General features: G+C 41.4%; 1 non-coding gene across 1 annotated transcript; it reads left to right on the forward strand.

The window, feature by feature from the left end:
- The first annotated feature begins 6,923 nt into the window (after positions 1-6,923).
- On the forward strand, positions 6,924-6,996 carry TRNAK-UUU (transfer RNA lysine (anticodon UUU)). Its single transcript has one exon. It is a non-coding gene; the product is annotated as a tRNA-Lys (tRNA).
- Positions 6,997-7,550: the final 554 nt, after the last annotated feature.

Genomic DNA, 7,550 nt, shown 5'->3' on the forward strand with positions numbered 1-7,550 from the left:
TTGAGACGGAGTCTCGCTCTGTCGCCCAGGCTGGAGTGCAGTGGCGCAATCTCGGCTCACTGCAAGCTCCGCTTCCCGGGTTCACGCCATTCTCCTGCCTCAGCCTCTCCGAGTAGCTGGGACTACAGGCGCCCGCCACCACGCCCGGCTAATTTTTTTGTGTTTTTAGTAGAGACGGGGTTTCACCGTGGTCTCGATCTCCTGACCTCGTGATCCGCCCGCCTCGGCCTCCCAAAGTGCTGGGATTACAAGCGTGAGCCACCGCGCCCGGCGATAATAGTGCATTCTTTGAGCACTTTGTTTTTAAATTCTGGTCATCCTTCAAAACTATGAGCTTGAGTGAGTGTCCCAACCACATGCGTTCCAGGTTGTTGTAATTGAGCCTTTATCAGTACATTTTGATGAAAGTTTTTCCTACTAGGATTTGGACTTGTGACCTTCAGATTTTCGTGGAAATTTATTAACAATGTTTGACTCTCGAGTTTTGAGAGTCCAAAGAAAGTTTTTGATAGAAACTTCCTTTTCTTGGCAATATACTCTCCTTGATTGTGACTTCTTCCTCTTCTTCCTCTTTTTCATCTTTTCTTTCTCCTTCACCTTCTCCTCCTCGTTCTCCTCCTTGTTTCTGCTTTTATTAACCAAGGTCTGGAACGATTTTATTTTTCTGTTTACTGTTTTATTTAAGCTTGTGTTGAGAGTAATAAGGAAATCGTAGAAATCAGAGAGAATGGCATGGGCCCTGTAAGTCACCATCATCTTTAATGCGGATGTTAACCAGTACAAGAACCCCTTTAGAGTTGCATTTGCTTTCTAGGGCAAGATCTTTGCTCTAAGTTTTTTTAAACACATGACTGTGTATCTTTTAAAAAATCATTTTTATTTTATAGAGTATAATTGTCGACCAGTCTTAGACTTACAGAAAAATTTAGAAGATATTAGAGTTCCCATATACCCTGCACCCAATACTCCTACTATTATGATAGTCCTTACTATTAAGATGGTACTTTTCTGCCGGGCGCGATGGCTCACGCCTGTAATCCCGGCACTTTGGGACGTCAAGGCGGGCGGATCACTTGAGGTCAGGAGTTCGAGACCAGCCTGGCCAACACGGTGAAACCCCTTCTCTACCAACAATAAAAAATCAGCCAGGCATGGTGGCAGGCACCTGTAATCCTAGCTACTCGGGAGGCTGAGGCAGGAGAATCGCTTGAACCCTGGAGGTGGAGACTGCAATGAGCAGAGATTGTGCCACTGCACTCCAGCCAGGGCGACAGAGTGAGACTCAAAAATAAATAAATAAATAAATAAATAAATAAATAAATAAAATGCCAGGCACGGTGGTTCACGCCTGTAATCTCAGCACTTTGGGAGGCCGAGACGGGCGGATCACCTGAGGTCTGGAGTTTGAGACCAACCTGGCTAACATGATGAAACCCTGTCTCTACTAAGAAAATACAAAAATTAGCCAGGCGTGATGGCGGGGGCCTGTAATCCCAGCTACTCGGGAGGCTGAGGAAGGAGAATCGCTTGACCCCCAGAGGCGGAGTTTTCAGTGAGCGGAGATCGTGCCACTGCACTCCTGCCTGGGTGACAGAGCGAGACTCGGTCTCGAAAAAAAAAAAAAAAGAAGAAAAAAAGAAAAGGGTGATTTTGTGTTGTGTTTGTTAAATTCATGAAACCAGTTTGACAACACCATAAATTGAAAAACCAAGCCCATTGCAAATTACGAATGCCTCCGGTAGTACCTATGCCAGAGACAAAGTGCACTTTAATAGTCAATACACAGGTTGCTTACCGAGTTCTTGCTTTTTTTTGTCAATATTCTTCGCTCATTTCAAGTTCCCAAAGTCTCTCTTTTTTTTTTTAAACCGGCTTGCAGAAAGCTCAAGGAGATGTGCAGAAAGTAAAGATATTTCCTGACAATAGTAAGGATACGACCACGAAGGGACTCGAACCCTCAAGCTTCTGATCTGAACTCAGACACCTTATCTATTAGGCCACGCGGCCATACGCTGGCGCTGGTTTTCACACATCAAGACTGAAGTGTAGTGGGGAAACGCTGAGTCTCTGTTTTCAAACCTTTAACTTCGTAATTGGAGATTTAACAACTTGAAGGGGGGGGCGGGGAGAGGCGGGGGAGGAGGTGCGCAGAAGGAATAAAACTCCATCTAAAATTCCTAATAGTAATTCCTTAGAATTATAAACTGCGAGATGATCAGAAGTGACATCTTTGCCTTCTTTGAAGGCTCTCTTCTCTAAGTTACTAATAATGATAATGCAAGTTCGGGTACAGAAATATGAGCCAAGAACTCAAGTCTGTAATGAAGGAGTGGACATGACTGCGTAAGACGGAGCATCATTTTTTTTTTTTTTTTTTTTTTTTGTTTTTTTTTTTTTTTTTTTTTTGAGAGGGAGTCTCGCTCTGTCGCCCAGGCTGGAGTGCAGTGGCGCGATCTCGGCTCACTGCAAGCTCCGCCTCCCGGGTTCACGCCATTCTCCTGCCTCAGCCTCTCCGAGTAGCTGGGACTACAAGGGCCCGCCACCATGCCCGGCTAATTTTTTGTATTTTTAGTAGAGACGGGGTTTCACCGTGGTCTCGATCTCCTGACCTCGTGATCCGCCCGCCTCGGCCTCCCAAAGTGCTGGGATTACAAGCGTGAGCCACCGCGCCCGGCAAGACGGAGCATCATTGTTTGATATATTTTAACCTTTTCCGTCTCAAAGATACGATGGTGCTTCCTCCAGGAAGAAAAGCCTGTAAGCTCAAACAAGAGCTCCCCTGGAACAAAAGACACTGGAGACTCTAAGAGGTGGGAGGTAGGGAGGGGGAAAAGGATTGAAAAACTGCCTGTTGGGTATTATGCTCACCACATGGGTGACGGGTTCAATCGTACCCCAGACATCAGCAACACGCAATACACCCTTGTCCCAAACCTGCACTGTACTACCTGAATCTAAAATAAAAGTTGAAATTAAAAAAAAAAAAAGCTCCCCCTTGTCAGAAAAGCCCCAAGTATTTTGCCTAAAGATTGCTTGCTCTAAGCTCACCTTTGGATTGATCCAGAAAACAATCTGGGGCGATTTTTTGTGACCCTTTCCCCAGCTATGTCCCGTATGTTGATAGTAAAGTAAACCAATCACAGATTCCCTCAGTTTTCTCATCGTCTTGGCTTCGTGGGAAATGACGAGTTACTGGGAAGAAACTATTTCATTTTTCCAGTGCCCAGTCCTGTCTCCTTTTCCCAGAGAGATGCATCTCTCAGCCCTAAACTTCTCCTGGATCCCTTGTACACCATTTTCTACAGGTTTCTCCAGTCAAAACTCAAGAATTGTGTTAGGCCATATTTTGGATGGTATATCCCATGTACATTAATTTATTAAGTAATGACCCATGTTTGAGACCACCGAACGCTAGTTCTGGGGCCGGACTAGATGAGTCTGGGTAGACCAAAGAAATGTCTTCTGCTGTTTCCTATGAAACTGATTTAGTTAAGTCCCTTTCTTTCTCAGAAAGCGTCCTATGAGGAGCATTAGATTGAATAATGGTTTCTGGTGTGATCCAGTTTGGGGAGGCTACTTGCTCTAGTCAATGCTGAAGAATCCAACTCCACTTTGGGCAAGATACACTACCAGGACTTATGTTTCAACAGACTCAAACTTATTCACATGTTTTGAGATTGTTCTCAGTTTTGGTTCCTCATCTTCTCACTAGTGGATTTTGTGCCCAAAGAATAGCAATCCAAAATCTCAAAATCTAACACATTTAAATAAACGGGCATTTTTTGTTCAGTCTGGAGGAGGAAAAGTTAACTGGCAGACATAGGCAGCAGATAGTAAAGTTGGCACAGTTAGTAAGGTTGGCAGACTGAGCAAAACCATCGAAATTTATTTATTTATTGTTATATTTATTTATTTATTTTTTCCTGCTCTTTGCAGAGCAGGGCTACCCTATAGAAAGTGTGTCCAAAGTAGCCTGAAATTTCTTTCTTCAGGAAGATGCTAGAAAGGATTGGCACTGAGATTTGAAAGAATAATGCTAAGAAACTATTAAATTGTATAAAATGTTTGTTTATACCAGTGATAGCATTTCCTTTCCAAAGCCTTTCAGTGTTTTCTCTGATGTCTTTTGATTTTTATCTGATGTGTTCCAGGCAAGATTCCTTTAAAATTTTTAAATATTTCTAACAAAAGTATTTTGGGAGGAATCCAAGAGAGATTTGAAAGCATGACATTCTTAATCTCTCTATATCAATCTGTCTAGATAATTTCACTGAAGAAATGAATGGAGGAGGGTGTCTGTAGATAAAGGCTTCTATAATTGGGATTTGAAAAAATAGAATTTATTTATTTATTTAGATGAAACCAGACAACTTTCCAAGCCCTGAATCAAATTGGGGGATGTATTAGACCTTTAGACAAAGAATCTCCCAATGTAGCTACTTTAGCCATTTTACAGAAACCCATAATGCATGACCCTAATAATCTTCTTAACTTTAGAATTTGGAAAACTCAGCATTTCCTGTGAGGTGTGATCCAGTGTTCAACAAACTTTCACTCACACACACAGAAAGAACTAAGATTTGCAGCACTTATGGTCTGGTTATTGACCTGACATATGTGTGTGTGTGTGTGTGTGTGTGTGTGTGTGTGTGTGTGTTGGGGATGGGGGCTACTGTGAAAGGAAAGGATAAAGAAAACTCAGCAAGTAAAGATTTTCTACTCACATATCTTTTTACCATTCTTTTGTCTATATGTCTTTTAAAAGAAGACATAAAAATGGCAAATATATGAAAAGGTGCTCAACATCATTGATCATCAAATAAATGCAAATCAAAACTAAAATAAAATATTATCTCACCCAAGCTAAAATGACTTTCATCCAAAAGACAGGCAAGGACGTGGAGAAAGAAGAACCCTAGTACACTCTTGGTGGAATGTAAATTAGTACAACCGCTTTGGAGAATAGTATGGAGGTTCCTCAGAAAACTAAAAATATTACCATATATTCCAGCAATCCCCCTGTTAGGCATATACCCAAAAGAAAGGAAATTCGTATATCAAAAATATATCTACACTGTCATCTTTATTGCAGCACTATTCACAATAGCCAAGATTGGGAAGCATCCTAAGTGCCCATCAACAGATAAATGAATAAAGTAAAGGTGGTACGTATACACAACGGGGTACTATTCAGCCATGAAAAGAATGAGATCTTGTCATTTGCAAAGTGGATGGAACTATGTTCTGTGTGGGAAATGCGAGAGGGGAGAAGAAAAGACACACACACAATACCTTTAAGGGTAAATAACATTTATCCCACGTAAATGGCAATGCAGATATAATAAACAAATGATATAATAAGCAAATTGCAATGGGAAGGGGAGAAAGGAAAAGATATATATATATATTTACACTCACCAGACTATGAAGGATTCATCACCACACCGGGAAGCAACAGCCCGGACTCCAGAGTCGGCCACTCGTCTGTGCACAGAGAAGGAGAGATCTCATGAAGCTCACGAGAGCCCTTCGCGACTGGGCTCAAGGAACAAGAAAAGGTCAACTTGTTTTTGCGATTGTCTGTTGTTTTTCAATAACTAACATATAGGAATAGATTGAAATAGAGATTTCTCTGAAACAGCACTGGATGAACACCTCAAGGGGTTCATACAACCTGTTCAGGATTTGGTGACCATTGTTTGTGTCCACGTTCAATTGAGTTCAAATTTAATATGTAACTTTTCCTCCACAAACTAGAGGACATTATTTGAAGCTATACACAGAAAGTAAAACTTCACATATTCTCTCTCATTTGTGGAAGCCAAAAATAAAACAATTGAACTCATGGAGACAGAGAGTAGAAAGATGGTTACCAGATGCTGGGAAGGGTATTGGAGGGGGCAGTGAGATGGTTAATGGATACGAAAATATAGTTAGCATGAATAAGATCTATCATTTGATAGCACAACAGGGTGATTATAGTCAACAAAAATTTATTGTACATTTAAAAATAAAGATTATAACTGGAATGTCTGTAACAAAGAAATGATAAGGTGTTGAGGTGATGGATGCTTTGTTTATCCCAATATGATTATTACACATTGTATGCCTGCATCAAAATATCTCATGTATCATATATATACATATATATACTATGCATCCATAAAAATTAAAAATTTAAAAAAGATCCACAGACGAAGAAAAAACATCTTTAAAAATAAAACAAGGAAAAAAGAAATAAAAGATCCATTATTAATTACTGCCTTTGTCTATCTGTGTTTGGAGAACGAATATCTGGCAGAAAAATGCTTGCTGTGTTTAACATCACTATTTCTAAAATCTTTAGACTGTGACCAGCAAAAGCGGCACTAGATACTAAACCAAAAGACACTGTTACACGCGGTTTTCCCTCTCTGGCCAGCCAGACCGCCGGTCTGAGGTCCACTTGCCAAAGTGATGCCTGGCTGGCAGTTTCATCCACCAACAGAAAGGGGTCCGTTATGGAATGTTCTCTTGCATCTTCAAATTCTTCCTCCTTCGTCTCTCTTACCCTCTGCCTACAAAGGCTTCAAGAAAGACATACAGGACAATGCTGAGGGATACGAACAAAAGTAGCTCCACTGTGGCCTTGAGAAGTTTAGGTTGCAGGTAATTGGCGAGAATGAAATCCTCTGTATCTAGCAACTCCGCAGTGCTTTGTGTAGAAGACGCCCCATCTCAGGTTACGAAAATCTACAGAAAGGAGATGTTTAAAAAGAGAAAAGGAAAATATTCCTAGCGATTATAATGTCTCTCTTAAGCAGGGTCTTCGAAATGCGGATAATTCAAGTAACGTGATTTACAAATTGCAACATGAAACATAAAACGAACGGAACAAATGGAGAAATCTAGATTAGACACCGCGTGGATTGCGATAAGCGAGGGCCTGGATAGCTCAGTCGGTAGAGCATCAGACTTTTAATCTGAGGGTCCAGGGTTCAAGTCCCTGTTCAGGCGGATTTTTCATCTGTTTTACCCTAGATCAAGAGTTCCCAACCTCCAGTAAACGAACCAGGTACAAGGCAGCGCGGCAGGAGAGCCAGCGAAGCTTCATCTGTACTTATACAGCAACTCTCCATCGCTACTGCGACCGCCTGAGCACCCCTTCCTCCCAGATTAGCGGAGGCGTCAGATTCTCATAGAAGCCCAAACCCTATTGTGAACTGCGCATGAAAGGGATCTAGATTGTGGGCTCCTTACGAGAATCTAATGCTTGACAATCCGTCACTGTTTTCCATCACTGCCAGATGGGACTGTCTAGTTGCAGGAAAACAAACTCAAGGCTTCCAGTGATTCTACATTATGGTGAGTTGGATACTTATTTCATTATATATTACAATGTAATAACAATATAAAGTGCACAATAAATCTAATGTGCTTGAATCATCCCAAAATTATACCCCCCAACCCCTGCTCCCTCATCCATGAAAAAAACTTGTCTTTCATGAAACAGTCGCTGGTACCAAAAAGGTGGGGAACTGCCGCCCTAGATAGTTTATACCAATTAAGCA

This window comes from Hylobates moloch, unplaced genomic scaffold, assembly GCF_009828535.3.
Source record: "Hylobates moloch isolate HMO894 unplaced genomic scaffold, HMol_V3 SCAFFOLD_20, whole genome shotgun sequence".
In the NCBI taxonomy this organism is placed as follows: Eukaryota; Metazoa; Chordata; class Mammalia; order Primates; family Hylobatidae; genus Hylobates; species Hylobates moloch.